This window comes from Henckelia pumila, chromosome 2 (assembly GCF_033568475.1).
Source record: "Henckelia pumila isolate YLH828 chromosome 2, ASM3356847v2, whole genome shotgun sequence".
Lineage (NCBI taxonomy): Eukaryota > Viridiplantae > Streptophyta > Magnoliopsida > Lamiales > Gesneriaceae > Henckelia > Henckelia pumila.
In genome coordinates, this window is record NC_133121.1 from 193,281,013 (window position 1) to 193,299,439 (window position 18,427).

An 18,427-nucleotide genomic window follows, 5' to 3' on the forward strand; every position below is an offset into this window, starting at 1 on the left:
ACTAAAATCTATCCCAGCATTGGTTGATATACCCGTGGTTAGAGAATTTGTTGATGTGTTTTCGAAAGAAATTCCTGGATTGCCGCCTATTCGAGAGATTGAATTTAGCATCGATTTAGTGTCAGGTACTCAACCTATTTCTAAAGCTCCGTATCGTATGGCACCGGTCGAATTGAGAGAGTTGAAAGAACAGCTTGAGTATTTGATTGTCAAGGGATACATCAGACCTAGTGTATCGCCTTAGGGTGCTCCTGTTCTGTTTGTTAGAAAGAAGGATGGTTCTATGTGGCTCTGTATTGACTACCGTCAATTGAATCAAGCGACTGTAAAGAACAGGTATCCTTTACCCCGTATAGATGACCTTTTTTATCAGCTGCAGGGTTCTTCTGTATATTCGAATATTGATCTGAGGTCAGGTTATCATCAGCTGAGAGTGCGTGAGGAAGATGTTCCTAAGACCGCATTCAGAACGAGGTATGGTCATTTTGAGTTTATATTCATGCCGTTCAGTTTGACTAACGCTCCAGCAGTTTTTATGGGTTTGATGAACCGTATCTTTCAGCGTTATTTAGATGAGTTTGTTATTATCTTCATCGATGATATCTTATCTACTCGAAGAACCGTACTGACCATGCAGTGCATTTGAGGATTGTCTTGCAGATTTTTCAAGTTGAGCAGTTGTTTGCCAAGCTGTCTAAGTGTGAGTTCTGGTTGGATCGAGTTGTCTTTCTCGGTCATATTATTTTTGGAGATGGGATTTCTGTCGATCCCAGCAAGATTGAAGCGGTTATGAATTGGCCTAGACCGACATCATTGCCTGAGATCCGAAGATTCATGGGTTTAGCTGGTTATTATTGCCAATTCATCAAGGGATTCTCATCTATTTCCAAGCCGATTACCCAGCTGACTCAGAAGAATGCGCTTTTTATCTGGACTGCAGATTGTGAAGCTAGTTTCGTTGATCTGAAGAGGAGACTGAACAGTACTCCGATTCTTTCTATTCCATCAGGTACTGGAGGTTTTACCGTGTATTGCGATGCTTCTAACCGAGGCTTGGGATGTGTTCTTATGCAGCATAAGCATGTGATAGCGTATGCATCGAGGCAGCTGAAGCTGCACAAGACTCGTTATCCGATTCATGATCTTGAAATTGCTGCGATTGTCTTTGCTCTTAAGATCTGGCGTCACTATCTTTATGGTAAGTCTTTCGAGATATTTTCTGATCATAAGAGCCTTAAGTACTTGTTTTCATGGGCAGAGCTGAATATGAGACAGAGAAGATGGTTAGATCTGTTGAAGGATTTCGATTGTGAAATCAAGTATTATCCGGGAAAGTCGAATGCAGTTGCAGATGTCTTGAGCGGAAAGCTTTGTTCTATCTCTTTCTACTATCGGTGTTTCTCAGTTGATCAATGATTGTTGCACTTCTGGTTTCGAGTTTGAAACAGATAGGAGGACTATCAGAGTGTTTGCTATTCAAACCGAGTTGGAGTTATTTATTTTGATCAAAGAAGCACAGAAGTCTGATCCGAGCACTCAGATTTCAGCAGAGAAAGTCAGATCTGGGCATCAGTTTGAATTCCAGGTTAGAGATGGTGTTTTGTTTGTGAATAACCGCATTGTTGTGCCCGATGTTTCGGAGTTGAGACAGCGTATTCTTTGAGAGGCACATTGTAGTCGGTTCAGTATTCATCCTGGAGGTCGTAAGATGTACAACGACCTGAAGAATCAGTTTTGGTGGAAGAGAATTAAGAGCGATGTTGCGAGGTTTGTATCTTAATGTTTGAACTATCCGCAAGTGAAAGAAGAGAGGAAGTTATTTTTGAATGGAAGTGGGATCACATTTCGATGGATTTCGTCACGAAGCTACCACGATCTGTTCGAGGATGCAATGCTATTTGGGTAGTGATCGACAGATTGACAAAGTCTGCATGTTTTATCCCATACAGGATGACGTATCGTCACGATCAGATGGCTGAGTTATATGTTAGCAGCATTGTGAGATTGCGCGGTGTGCCGAAGTCAATCGTTTCAGACTAAGACCCTAGATTCACTTCGCACTTTTGACACAGTCTTCAGGAGGCACTTGGTACTCGATTGCATCTGAGTACATCTTATCATCCTCAGACCGACGGACAGTCAGAGCGGACTATCCTGGCGTTAGAGGATATGCTTCGAGCAGTAGTGCTAGACTTTGGTACTAGTTGGCAGGATTATTTGCCTCTTGTCGAGTTCTCTTACAACAACACTTATCAAGCGAGTATCGGTATGGCGCCTTTTGAGGCTTTGTACGGTAAGAAGTGCCGATCTCCGTTGTTTTGGGATGATTTGTCCGAGTCACCTGATTTGAGACCGGATATGCTTCGAGATATGGCAGAGCAAGTAAAGATCATTCAGGCGTGAATGAATTCAGCTCAGGATAGACAGGAAAAGTATAAGAATGTTAGACGTAAACCTCTGAGTTTCGAGCAGGGAGACCGAGTTTTACTTAAGATTTCGCCTTTTAGAGGCACTGTTAGATTTGGTAAGAGAGGGAATTTATCTTCGAGATTCATCGGACCGTACGAGATTCTCGAGAAGTTAGGAGATCTTGCCTACAGACTTGCACTTACTCCATATTTATCTGATATTCATGATATTTTTCACGTCTCTATGTTGCGGAAGTATCATCCAGATCCTTCTCATATTCTTCAGCCTGATGAAGCCGAGTTAGACGAGACTCTGAGCTATTTTGAACGACCGATTCAGATCCTTGATCGAAAGGAGAAGCAGCTCAGAAACAAGTCCATTCCGTTGGTGAAAGTGCAGTGGAGCCATCACGGAGTCGAGGAAGCGACTTGCGAGATAGAATCTGACATGAGACAGCATTTTCCTGAGTTATTCGGATGACGTGAGTTCTTCTTACTGTGTTTTGTTCTTTATTCTATCTTATGTGATTAATTCTTATTGATTTCGAGGACGAAATCTCTTCTTAGAGGGGGAGAATTGTAACGCCCTGAATTTATCTTAATTGAGTTTATTTGAGATAATCAAAGTTTCCAGAATTCAAGAGCCGATTTGATTTTGATCAGGTTCTATTTTGCAAATTTTGGAAATTTTAGGGACTAAAACGTAATTAATGGATTTTTATATATTATCTACACTTGGTTGACTAGTTTCATTACTTCATCTTCCTCCCCTATCATGCGTCCACCATTTAAGTGCCTCTTTTAGAGATTTCAAGCTCTCAGATTTGGCTTCCGGTCGATCCGTTTGTTGGAATTTAATTCTAAAGGTAGTTTAGCGATCACAGCAGCGAGAGTTTTTTTATATAGTAAGTTTTTATTCGATCAGATACACTTCTATTTTTGGATTTTGTTAGAATCGATTGAGTTTTGATTATGTTGTTCTTGACAGAGTTCTGATCGCTTATTCTCAGTCGGTTTTGAAATAGAGCGACGTTCGAAATTGTTATGATTTTTGGAAGCCTATTTCAAAAATTGAGTTTTGAGATTTGTTGGGTTTGAGCCTTTATTGTTGTATTAGCATCGATATGAGTTGATATCGATATTATACTGCTGTCTGTGTTTCCGGTTTGATCTGTTTATAGCCGTTATGCCACCGGCTTGAGTTTTTGGGATTTGAACCATTTTTGAGTTTTAGAACTTTGGTTTTGAGTTTTGATCATCGTTGTTGATCTTCCTTGACTCCGTACAGATTCGTTTGGAGTTGTCGAGCCAGAGAAAGCAGCAGTCGATCGTCGAAGAGTTGGACGAAGAGCGGTAAAGAGTTTACCTTGAGAGTTGTTGTCGTTTAGGTTGTATAGATTTTGATATAACCTCTTTTGTAGCGTATCCAGATTTGGAGCTACTTGCATTGAAAGGTAGAAGCAGCCAACGTTTAGCGGGATAGCATACTCGAGACAGTTGGTTCTTGAGTTTTCCCTTAAAATCACATACTTGCATCAATACTTGTTCTAGCATGTGAAACTTATATTTTGTTGTTGATTGAGCTTTGTTGTATGGCTTAATGTTTTATGTTTTCTTATGCATTCATCTTGAGCCAAACCTTTGATTTCAGCGGCAGAACGACCTTTTTATTTAGACGTTTTGGGGGCTATGTTGTGAGTGGACTGGCTTGTAGAAGTTCACCTAGTGTCAGCATACTCCTCATAGTCGCATCAAAGTCTAGGGGATTGGGATACGTGGCACCACCTTGATTGGAAGAGTCAGTGAGTTGTTACGTGATCTCATCCTCGGGATCCCAAAAGCATAGTAGCAATCCCTTGTTTATCATAGTTGATATCCCATTTTTAAAGACATGCATTTCATTCGTATTAACATTGAATATGTTTTTGTCTTGAAAGCATGTTGTTGTTATATTACTTGTTTTTATGTTATGTTGCTTTTACTGGGAATATCATTCTCACCGGAGTTATCCGGCTGTTGCTTTGTTTTGTATGTGTACTTGGCAATATGTGGGGCATGATCAAGTCAGCGAAGACCTGGTTAGCATCAAGAGTGAGAGATAGAAGTGAGACTCGATTTAGAAGTTGAATCAGAATGTCAATTTAGTTTAGGATTTGAAGCATGTTAGAACTCGAACTTGTTGTTGTTTGTAGTTTCTATTATTCAAATATTATGGATTGAATGTTGTCGTTGCATGTACTATGAGCCTTGTTATGCATCTTGATGTATTGGACTAGAGCTTTGGCAAGTTTTCTGCTGTTTATTAGCTCTGTTCTGTCACCGCTTGATCGATAAGATTTAACCGATCGAGCGATGACATTTGCGCCAAGTTTCTATTTTGCATTTAAGTGGCCTGCTCGATCGGTTGAATCTTACCGATCGAGTGGATTTGGTGTTTCAGCCGGGCAGAGAGTTTGCAATTTCTTGCTCGCTCGATCGGTTGAATCTTACCGATCGAGCGAGGCCCTATTTCAAAAAAAAAATTATTTGCTTTTCACCTTTGGATTATTGTATGCTTAATTATTGTTTAATCCAAGATTAGTTGTTTAGAACCGAGGTCTCACACAAACACTTAGGTGATGGTTCTACCAATCTCTAGGGATTGAAAACTTCTCTCCACTTGTATCATGCAGTGTATTATAGGATATTGGTGCATGTTAACATGAACATGTCTTCTTGTTCCGCAAATCAAAAATATTATTCTGCATAAGTCTGATATTGTTCCTAATACATGACATTTTGATCCAAAGCCACTTTCACTGGGAGAGTGTGATCCTCATGGCCCACAATGTTTGTCTTACAATCGGAACATATTGTTCACGATTAAATAATATTTATCTCATCACTGCGTACTAGTTGTGCTTGATCTCGCACTCACATGTTCTGAAAGATGAGTGGAATTAGAGTAAATGATAGTCCTCAAAGATGAGAAAGCATCATATTAAACAAGTTACGAGTTTGGTTTTAGAAAATATACCCCTATTTTATACATTGTGTGACAATGGACATCCACAAATGGTGCTCTCATTGGATTATGATCAATGTCTTCCTCCTATACCTTAGACAAGAGTGGGGCAAGACACATTACTATACAAACACTTGGGTACTTCTAAACTTTTACATTCATTGAATATGATATTTAGACATCAATAAACAAAAACAAAACAACACTTATATTTGAACTTCATTATTATAAGAACATGTGTTCTCTTGGGGTTTGGCACAACATATGAGCAAGAAGAGTGCAAATGTGGCTTAGTTGCATATATAATGTTCTATTTTTAGGCATAAAATTTTGGGTTACTAAGGTAGTCTTTGTCAAGTGAAAGTAAATTAGCTTCGAATTTTCCTCAATTTGGTTAATTAATGCATAAATATTGAAGTTCATATACTAGCGTTGTCTTACAAATTTAGATAGTCAATGCATAAATATTGTTTGAATTTAGAAATGCATCTAATCACGTAATTGTAAATATTGAGCAATGAATAATATTGTTACGCATGAACTCATTGAATAATGAAAAAGATGTACTATCTTATATATTTGCCAAAATAGTACACATGACATAAGATGACCAACACTCAAGTAATTGGATGATGATTCCGAAATTGTTCCAAATTAATTTGGATTTATTCCAAATTCAGAAGAATTCGAACCTAATTTATTTTAGTTGGTTGACATGTTCATATTAGTAAGATTACTCGAATATATATTTATATATTCCATCATAAATTATATATATATATATATTTCATCATAAAATTTTTTACTTGGTTGACATATTCAATCTTAGTAAAACAATTTATCAACCTAGAACGACGAAGAAATATGCTAAATTATACAAATTATGTACTATTATATTTAATTTTTGTACCAGAAATACAGAACACACATACAAATTGGTTTCATTGAAGCTTAAATAACAGATTGAATCACCTTGAGTTTACAACATGTCTTCCTACTAATTAATTATTGTCATACTTATATCAACCCCAAAAGCATAACCATATAATAAAAATAACTCAATTTTTTTTTTCCAGCGATTCATGTTCAACAGATAATATAGTCATTTCTTCAGATAACATGCTCGCAGCAACAAAAGTTCGATTAGCGTCCATATTCACTGTCTTTTTATTTGTCCTCATTTCTTTTTTGTCACGGGCTACTCCAATGAACTCATAAAATGCATTAACAAGCAGATTCAAAAAAAAAATTCAAAAACCAAAATAAAGTTTAAGAAAAATTAGATTAACCATAATCACTTAATCATTTCAAATAAATAATTATTCCAATGATGAAGCCAAAAATATAAATAGAAATCATATAACAAATTAAAAAAAACATAAAATTAGAGATAAACACATGAAAATAAATAACTAAAAAATAATTTATGAACTTTAAAATATAATTGAAGGATTTAGAGTAAAAAATCCACTGTGACAACCAAATAAATAATTGAGTATATTTTTATCAAATTAAATAACAAAACACTCGCAATTGTCGATAACGAAATCAAAGTCAAGCATTTAAAACAAAATTTACGAACTTCTGCATAATCATTCAACAATTTTGAATAATTAATCAAAAAAAACAAATAAATAATTTAAACAAGAAAGTGACCACAATCAACACTAAAACACTACAAATTTGAGACGAAGGGACACAATCGAGAATTACAAAAAAAAAAAATCAACACCAAAACGCAGAAACCTTAAAATATTTGCGGGAAAACGATATTTAATCAATTTTCAAGATGAAAACATATTTTGAAAAAAAAAACCTTTAAACTTTTTTTGGGCAGGTGATTTGAATATTACAAGGAATATCCACATAATATTTATAATCAAGTACTAAACTATGAAAATTGACAATGAAATCATTATAATCGAGAACAATTACAAATTTTAGATAACCGATACACAATTGGTTGAGATGATCCACAGACCCACTTATATATGTAAAACCTTAAAGTTGTCCATCAAATTTGTATAATTCACGCGATGTACGGAACTTAAATATAACCACAACACAACATACAAAACACTCAAAGAATCACTCAATTGGAAAAGGAAAAAAACACAATCATCCAGATGGAATTACATCTAAAAATTTCTTAATTTTTCAGAAACAAAATTGACCTTAAACTTGTTGTTTCGATGTTGGTTCTTCGAAAAGATTTTCAAAATCTAACGATTCTTCGCTTTAAACTCATTTTGCCTCAGTTTGTTGCACAAAACATCGACACTTACAAATATATTGATCGTCGTTGATTTAGGCGTCAATGAAGGATTCAAGTAGAAGGCAAATTGGGGAAACGTTGGATTGGAAAGAGAGAAGAAAAGCTATTAAATAAATATTTATTGGTCAATGGGTATTAGTGGGTTTTCATATTATTTGAGGGTAATTTCATAATTTAACCTCAATTGGGGAGTCCAAACAAATGGCAGGCTTGTGTCAAAGAGCTGGAGGAAAGAAACTCTGAATCAGGGACAAAAAACTTCACTTTTCTAATTGGGATTTAAAGGCAATTTTTCGATAATATTTCACATAAAAACTAATATTTTTATCATAAAAACTAATACTTTTAATATAAAAATTAATACGTTTCACTAAAAAATTAATACTTTTTATTTCAAATTACAAATATTATAATACTTTTAACATAAAAAGTAATACCTTTTGATAAAAAATAATAATAATTTTAACAGAAAATTTAATATTTCTTATGTCAAACTTGCATACATTAGAAGTAATACTTGTCACGTAGAAATTAATACGTTTATCATAAAAAAAAATAATGTCAATGTCAAATTAACATACATTATAAGTAATATTTTATAAGTAATGTTTTTAATATAAAAACTAATACTTTTGGCCAAAATATTAATTTTTTTATAAAAAAAGTAATACTTTTTATATCAAACTTGCAAAAAATTAGATAATATTTCACATAAAAACTAATAATTTTATCATAAAAACTAATACTTTTAATATAAAAAGCAATACTTTTTATTAAAAAATTAATACTTTTTATTTCAAATCACACAATACTTTTAACATAAAAACTAATACTTTTGATAAAAAAATATTTTTTAACAGAAAATTTAATATTTCTTATGTCAAACCTGCATACGTTAGAAGTAATACTTTTCACATAAAAACTAATACGTTAATCATAAAAAATAATATCTTTCGCAAAGAAAGTAATACTTTCAATGTCAAATTAACATACGTTATAAATAATATTTTTCACATAAAAAAAACTAATATTTTTGACAAAATGTAATACTTTATTTCCTTATGATGATTGTTGGTGAATTTTTACCCACCATATTTCTCGACATGTAATATTCATGCCTTCGAACTTATACTTTATGTAACTTCTCAAATAGAATATCTTTAAATTTTCACAAAATTAATACCTAAAATTACAAGTTACACATGAGAATTTGACACTGAATATATATAGCGATAAAAACTTCACCAACTTACACAAAACTTAAGACTAAGCAGCAGATGAATACTAATAAACTTCAAGAAGGAAAACGTTCAAACTACAATTTGCAAGCATGCACAAGTGACCTCTATGCTAGATATGTTCATTTCTTCGGTTACCCTAGATAATTTGGGTTTATAAAATGGCTAAACCATTAAGATTATTATCATAGACATATAATTCTATAATTCTATTAATTAATTAATTAAGATAACTAAATACACAAAAGTTTTCTTCGAATCTACTACATTGTGAATACCATCTCTTAATATTTCAACATGTTTGGTAGTGGCTGTTTCAGCAGCTTGCTTCTCAGTTTGTTTATTCTTTTCTACATCTCGTTTCTCAGCTTCTCCGAGAGCTTTAGCTATTTCAGTTCTCTTGGCTTGAAGATTGGCCTGCATTGATTCAAAAATACCAGAAAAACAGCTATTTAAAACACAACACAAATGGTTGATATGGAATGGATACATGTGCACATAACCCTTGCTACAACCAATTTTTTTGGCTAAATCTAAGGCATCAAATTTCATAATTTTGTGTACGTACGATTGAGCAACAATTTCTTTTCCCGAGAAATTTTCCAATGGTTGGAAACTATTGGAGTAGATGCATACATAATATGACGATAAGATATGGGAGACAATACCAAGTTATGATATCTAAATAAATATCATGTATTAAAATTTTGTTCTCATTTTACGGTATATAAACAAGAACTAAGTGATATGATAGCAGTGGAAAAAAAATACATGTATGAATGACTGTGGCATCCACTTCACTTTATCAATACAATCGAATTATTTTTTGTAGAACTGCTAAATTTAAGATATAACTAAGTAGTTGTCAAAACAGAGAAAGAAATAATTGAGTTTAAGCATGCATCAGGCTTACAAAAAAAATATTTAAATGATACAAAAATGAAAAAAACCTCTTTTCAACTTCAATCCATTCTTGACGCAACTTTTCTTCCTTTCTTGACACAACTTTTCTTCCATTAGAGCATCTTCTTTTCTTTTGCCTCTTCACTGGCTGTAAAGTCTCTTATTCTTATTTCTTCTAGTTGCTCGTAATCTCTTTTTATAGCCATGAGGTGATTATCAAGTCCTTCAGTACTGCATGCGATGATTCAACGATGATTCCCCCATAAATAAGTGGGTCTGGTCCGACCCAAACTCGATAATCCATGACTGAGGAACATAGTCCAATAATCATCAAATATTGTTATATGGTAAGACTTGAGATAATACAAAGCCCATTCGATTATGCTCCATATACCGATAAAAGTTAGATGGGCATGTCCAAGATAAAGGGAAGAACCCTAGACTCAAGCCCTAACTGCTAGGCTCATTGGGCCGAGCCTCATTAGGGCACGGTAAAAGCCCGACCAGGGCCCAACTACTGGAAGTTTCGATCACTTGAAATATTTAAGGATAAGATTTAACGAATCTATGATTTGATATGGTTTGTAAGTCAGTTCAAGATTTCTAGTTATCATGGTAATTGAGTTCTACTTCAATTTGGATTCCTGTCTTGGGTAGAGTTCTACCCTAACACCAATTCTACCTTTAACACGGTAACTTACCCCTTCAGCACTTATAAATACAGGTACTTCTTATGGTTTTACACATTCACTTTTTGCTCACACATTCACGCACGTATATTCTCTTGCTCTTACTTCTTGTCACGCTCTTTGCTTTTCTAAGCACTGACTTAGGCATCGGAGAGGTCACGACAAAAACACTTTCGGCGCCCCCTAACGAAGTTTCTGTCTATGCAGAATACCGTCCTGCCCGACCCGACCGAGCCCGAGGTAAAATTTTGGTATCATCAAACGAAGTTGAAAGAAGGCCATAATCTCGTTCAAATTAAAATATAAGAGCTGACATACCAGAGCATTGCAATCTAAATCAATATAAAGCTCTAATAAATAAATTATATGCACCCATACTAAGAATGAAATTTACCAGCTTCAAAAAAGTTCCAATCATACTATCTGAAACACTAGTGCCATTTCGAATGTTGAACTAGAAGATATGCTAAATGGCTATTTTGAAGAAAATCTTGTTCCCGAAACCAAAAACAGATTAAAAATTCCAAAATCAGTCATTTTAAATTGGTTTTCAAGAAATCCACAAAAAACAAATTAAATCTAGTGTGCAAACCTTTTTGGTCAGAAGAAACTCGTCGGGAATCAAGATGGTCCACTGCCGCCATTGACTCCTTCGGTGGCACCACTTCTCGCCATCAATTCACCTCCACCTCCAATAGCAAACCCAAATATTTACATTCTAAAGTATCACACACGATAATATGAGCAAAAATGTGTAAAATCAGTGAAAATCAGAGCAACTAAAACTAAAGTAGTTCAGCCATCAAACCATTACAACAAAAACAAGGGAGAAACCGAAAATATAAATGGCAAGACTCCAATAATATAATATAGCATGCCCCATATTGGAGAGCAACGAAAAAGTTCCCAGTAAATGTGAATTAACCAAGTCCCATCGTCAAATATCGGAAGAGAAGATGTCAAACGAGATTAAATCATAGAAAAATGGAACTGAAAACACACGATAAACCATAATCTGATTTTGATTTGAGGAAAGTATCATCAGTTGTGCCATGAATCTTCTCCGACCATAGTTGTTTGAAGCCAGCTTATCAAAATTGAAGAAGCATCGATTTTCTCTCACATATTGGATTGATATTCCGCGGTAATTGAAGAAGAATCTAGTTTCTCACCGAAATTGGATATGAATTGGATGAGAATTAAAGAAAAATCAAAGAAGAATTTATGATTTTGTTTGTGTAGAGAATTGAACGATGAGCTGATTTTGACTGACCTAAGATCCGAGTTTCACCTAATAATTGATCGGGTAATTTAATTGTATTGGATTGACTATCACAAGAGTGTTATTTTAAAAAGTAATATTTTTTACATAAAAAATCATATTTTTTCATTAGTAACCCAATTAAAATACCCGTCTCACAAAATTAACTTGTGAGATACTCGTATCATAAAATTAACTTGTGAGCCCTTCTTATAAGAGTTGTTGCCTTTTGTTTTTTTTTATTTTATATGGTAGATTGGAGACTACGAAAAAATAGCATGGATTTTATGGTTGCGCCCTTTATGAAATATTCTTAAATCGTAGTACAGGTCAAGTCAATGGAACAAAATATCAAACAAGTTCATATATAAATAGTAAGGACCAATGAATTAAGCTAAAATAATAATAATAGTAATAATTATTGTGAAAAAGTAAAAATTTATGGTAAAAAGTAAAAACTTCAAAACTCAAAATATATCAAACTCTACACTTTATAATATTTTTCTCTCAACTCAATTGTATTTTTCATCACAAATGAAGACCTATTTATAGATCCACATTTGAGATTAGTCCAAAAATTAATATATCATCATCTACATCATCACACACTAATTTTCAACATTTTACAACTCAATATTCAACATTCAACATTCAATATTCAATATTCAACATAATAATAATAATATATTTTTCAACACTCCCCCTTGTGATGATGATCGTGATATGATGACTGTCTTCATTACGTGTTTTATACTGCCTCGTTAAAAACCTTACTAGGAAAAACCTAGTGGAAAAAAAAAACCATAGTAAGGAAAAAAGAGTGCAGCCATGTAAACTCCCCCTCATGTTAACATGAGTGATTCTTCACATATTCCGTAGATTGCGCATCCCAATGTTGTATATATGCTTTTTGAATATCGTCGTGGGAAGTGCCTTTGTGAAGAGATCTAATGAGTTTTCACTTGATTGAATGTAACAGATATCAATATCTTTATTCTTCTCAAGCTCTTGAGTGTAGGCAAAGAATTTTGGGGGGATATGTTTGGTTCTGTCACTTTTGATGTATCCTTCTTTCATTTGAGCAATACATGCAGCATTATCTTCATATAGTGTCACAGGCTTCTTGTCTACTGTCAATCCACACGATATTTGAATATGTTTGGTCATTGACTTTAACCACACACATTCACGACTTGCTTCATGTAATGCAATAATCTCGGCATGATTTGATGAAGTTGTTACGAGTGTTTGTTTATGTGAACGCCAAGAAATTGCGGTGCCTCCACGAGTAAATACATATCCGGTTTGGGAACGTGCCTTATGTGGATCAGATAAATATCCAACATCAGCATAACCAATGATACTTTGATTGGTGTCTTTTGAGAAAAAAGTCCCAAATCTGTCGTTCCTCGTAGATAACGAAATATATGTTTAATTTTGTTCCAGTGTCTCTTTGTTGGATATGAACTGAATCTTGCCAATAAATTTACAGCAAAAGATATATCAGGTCTAGTGCAATTTGCAAGATACATAAGGGCACCAATGGCACTTAGATATGGTACTTCTGGACCAAGAATAACTTCATCATCTTCATATGGACGGAATGGATTCTTTTCTATGTTTAATGATCTTACAACCATTGGAGTACTTAATGGATTTGATTTATCCATATTAAAACATTTAAGGATCTTTTCTGTATAATTTGTCTGGTGAACAAAAATTCCAAATTCTTTTGTTCGATTTGCAAACCCAGACAATACTTGGTTTTTCCAAGATCCTTCATTTCGAATTCTTCCTTCAATTACATCATAACTTCTTGAATTTTTTTATTCGTTCCAATGATGTTTAAATCATCGACATATACAGCAATAATTACACATCCGGATGTTGTTTTCTTGATGAAAACACAAGGGCATATTGGATCATTTACATATCCCTTTTTCATCAGGTGCTCACTTAGCCGATTATACCACATTCGGCCGGATTGCTTTAACCCATATAATGATCTCTGCAATTTTACAGAATAAAATTCTCTGGGTTTTGAACTTTGTGCTTCAGGCATCTTAAATCCTTCAGGGATTTTCATGTATATATCACTATCAAGTTATCCATATAAGTAAGCTGTAACAACATCCATAAGATACATTTCCAAATTTTCAAACACTGCCAAACTAATCAAATATTGAAACGTAATTGCATCCATAACAGGAGAATACGTTTCTTCATAATCAATTCCAGGCCTTTGAGAAAAACCTTGTGCAACAAGTCTAGCTTTATATCTGACTATTTCATTTTTCTCATTTTGCTTTCGAATAAAAACTCATTTGTATCCAACAGGTTTTACACCTTCAGGTGTGAGGACTATAGGTCCAAAAACATTACGTTTATTCAGCGAATCCAATTCAACCTGGATGGTATCTTTCCATTTGGCCCAATCATGACGAGTTTTACATTCACCAAAAGATTTTGGTTCATGATCCTCATTTTCATTTATGATGTCACAAGCCACATTATAAGAAAATATCTCATCAATATCTTCTATGCCTTTTCGGTTCCATATTTTTTCAGTATTAATATAATTGATAGAGATTTCACGATTCTCTTCAGTTTGTGGTTCTGACAGAACATTTTTATCATCAGGTGTTTCTTCTGGAACACCATTTTCTATTTTATGATCATCGTGCTTCTCTATGCCTTTTTTTTCGAGGATTTTTATCCTTGGAACCGACTGGCCTTCCACGCTTCAAGTGTTTTATGACATCATGAGTGTCTTCAATTTGTTTCTTTGGAATTTCAATTCGAGCAGGGGCATTTACAGCATGTATATATGATTTTGTTACCCCTTTTGTGTCTGCAAATGCATCTGGTATTTGATTTGCAATTCTTTGCAAGTGCACAATTTGCTGTACATCTTTCTCACATTATTTGGTCCTTGGATCCAAATATAACAATTATGGTACATACCATGTGATTTCTTTTTCGATGTGTTTCTTTTCTCCCCCTAACATTGGAAATATTTCTTCATTAAAATGACAATCAGCAAAGCGTGCTGTAAACACATCGCCTGTCTGAGGCTCAAGATATCGAATGATTGATGAACTATCATAAACGATATAAATACCGATTTTTGTTTGAGGACCCATTTTTGATCGTTGAGGTGGTGCAATAGGCACATACACCATACATCCAAAAATTCTCAGATGAGAAATATTTGGTTCTTTACAAATTCAAGCTGCAATGGGGAGAATTTATGATATGCACTTGGTCTGAAGCGAATTAATGTCGCAGCATGTAAAATTGCATGTCCCCATATGAAATATGGAGTTTTGTTCTCATAATCATTGGTCTAGCAATCAGTTGTAGACGTTTAATCAATGATTCAGCTAATCCATTATGTGTATGAACATGAGCAACAGGATGTTCAACAGTAATTCCCATTGACATACAATAGTCATTGAAAGTTTGGGAAGTAAATTCTCCAGCATTATCAAGTCTTATTTTCTTGATTGTATAATCGGGAAATTGATTCCGTAATTTTATTATTTGAGCCATTAATCTTGCAAATGCCACATTCCGAGTTGACAATAAGCATACATGTGACCATATACTAGAGGCATCGATCAATACCATATAATATCGAAATGGTCCACATGATGGATGAATTGGCCCACAAATATCACCCTGAATGCGTTCAAGAAATATGGATGATTTTGTTTGGATTTTAGCTGGCGATGGTCTTATAATTCTGAAAGATCTTCTGGTCTTTCAATGGATGACCATGCGTATTTTCAATAATTCTTCGCATCATTATTGAACCAGGATGTCCCAATCGATCATGCCAATTTGTTAATATTGAAAAACTATTAACCATCATATTTGATTCGATTGGACTTATATGTGTATAATGTAATCCAGTAGGAAGCATTGATAATTTTTCAACCACATATTTCTTTCCTGATTTATATGTGGTAAGACACATATATTTCTGATTTCCATCAGTTATCGTCTCAGTATCATATCCATGAGAATATATGTCATTAAAACTCAACAAATTTCTTTTCGATTGTGGTGAATATAAAACATCATTTATCAGAAATTTTGTACCATTTGGTAAGAAAAATTGTGCTTTACCACAACCTTCAATCAAGTCTACATGACCTGATATTGTATTCACCATTGTTTTTGTTGGTTTTATTTCCAAAAATATCTTTTATCTCGCAGAATAGTATGCGTTATACCACTATCCGGTATGTAAATTTCCATGATATTATTTCCATGTTTGCTCATAGCATTTTTCATATCAAACTTCACAAAAATGCAATAAAAAAAATTAAGTACAATACAAATGCAAAATATAACATGCTTTATAATACAAGAATGCATGAAAAATACAAATTTGTTACAATCTAGTCCCATCAATCTTTTAATCAATGTCTTCGAAATCATTCAAAAAATCTGCAGCATTGAAACTAGTTGAACCAATTAAATGGTAACTATCTTCAACAAAATTGGTCTATTTTCCTTTCCCCTTTGTTGATTCTTTATAGAGCTTACATAGGTGCTCAGGGGTTCGACAAATATGTGACCAATGTCCTGGAGTGCCACATCTATAACAAACACTCTCAGATCTTTTTGAGTGATTTTCATTTTCACTCGTATTTTCATGCTGCCTTTTTGGTGGGTGGTTCGTGACTTTCTTTTGAGATGAGTTATTGAAATAACTATCTCAATTATTTTCATATCCACGGCCACGACCACGACCGCGATAATTTTTATGTCCACATCCACACCCACTTCCTCGACCTCTTCCACGACCAAAATCTGGTCTATGCCTTTTATTTTGGTTTTCATTTCATTTGCTTCAGGAAATGCCGTTGATCCAGTGGGTCGGGATTGATGATTTCTTATTAACAATTCGTTGTTCTTTTCCGTCACAAGAAGATATGCAATGAGTTCATAATATCTCGTAAAACCACACATTCTATACTGCTGCTGTAGAGTTATATTTGATGCGTGAAAAGTGGAAAATGTTTTCTCAAGCATTTCCATCTTTGTGACTTCAAGTCTACATAATTTTAATTGCGAGACTATTCGATACATCGCAAAATTATAATCACTGACTTTTTTAAAGTCTTGGAATCTCAACGTATTTCATTCATCACGGGCGGTCGGAAGTATCACTTCCCTTATATGCTCAAATCTTTCTTTCAACCCTTTTCATAAAATCATTGGGTCTTTTTCTGTGAGATACTCACATTTCAACCCTTCATCAAGATGTCGGCGTAAGAAAATCATTGTCTTTGCTTTATCTTGTGAGGTTGATATATTAATTTCTTTGATGGTATCACTTAGACCCAATGACTCAAGATGCATCTCTACATCGAGAGTCCATGACATATAATTCTTTTCAGTGATATCGAGCGCAACGAATTCAATCTTTGCCAAATTTGACATGGTGGTACTAGAAAAATAACAATGCATTTTATTAGTTAATTTCCATTAATATGACAATACAAAATAATGGAAGAACGAAGATTACAAGTGCGTGTACAAATAGAGAAAAAGTATGTGGTGAAAAATCGCTGGTGAGTAAAAACTCGTGAGCATGATGATCATAATCGTTATGAAAAATGGCCTTAGAAATGCCATCATCTTCATCTTCGAAAAATCGAGGAGAAATTATTTTGAGAGAAAGAGTGAATTTGGTGTGATTGAAAATGAGTTTGAGTGAACATATTTATAGGGCAAAAACTAGTCGTTTGTTACCGTTGGGGTAAGAAAAAATCGAGTATGTGTTGAATAAAAATTCGTGATAATCATGTGATGCATATAATGATAATCATAATTAAATATACGCAATAAAATATATATCATATCACGTTATTATAAGGTCAGTGTCCTAGACAACCTCTTATATAATAACATGAAATTATATATTGATATAGTTAGTATATATACATAATAAATATATATCATATCACGTTATTGTTTAAAAACCTTAGAGGCTTTTATACTTGTCGTATCCCTTATTGGGAGTGTGGGATGTCGTCTTAACATCCTCCCAGGATTTATAACAAGTTTTTAAAAAAAACTAAATTTTTTTTTATTTCTGATAATAACATGATATTATATATTAATATATACACAATAAAAATATATAAACAGTAAAATAAAAATTCTTACTTGTTGAATATTTTTGACTTTTTCTTGTATTTTGGAGCGTCGGAAATTATAGAGAACCTTCGAGCGATCGTGCTGATAACGTGTTGTGAAAAAGTAAAAATTTATGGTAAAAAGTAAAAACTCCAAAACTCAAAATATATCAAACTCTACACTTTATAATATTTTTCTCTCAACTCAATTGTATTTTTAATCACAAATGAAGACCTATTTATAGATCCACATTTAAGATTAGTCCAAAAATTAATATATCATCATCTACATCATCACACACTGATTTTCAATATTTTATAACTCAACATTCAACATTCAACATTCAACATTCAATATTCAATATTCAACATAATAATAATAATAATAATAATAATATATTTTTCAACAATAATAATAATAATAATAATAGTAAACCAATGAATCTAGAGAGAGATACGACTCCATCGTCAACTGAATTTCGGAAACTTCATAGGTA

General features: G+C 33.6%; 1 long non-coding RNA gene across 3 annotated transcripts; it reads right to left on the bottom strand.

The window, feature by feature from the left end:
* Positions 1-9,072: 9,072 nt before the first annotated feature.
* On the bottom strand, positions 9,073-11,802 carry LOC140882282 (uncharacterized). Of its 3 annotated transcripts, none has more exons than XR_012150187.1 (3): positions 11,110-11,802; positions 9,876-10,059; positions 9,073-9,342 (listed from the first exon to the last, which is right to left on the bottom strand). It is a non-coding gene; the product is annotated as an uncharacterized lncRNA (long non-coding RNA). The 3 variants fall into 3 exon arrangements; XR_012150188.1 differs by having other exon boundaries at positions 9,876-10,134; XR_012150186.1 differs by having other exon boundaries at positions 9,876-11,802.
* Positions 11,803-18,427: the final 6,625 nt, after the last annotated feature.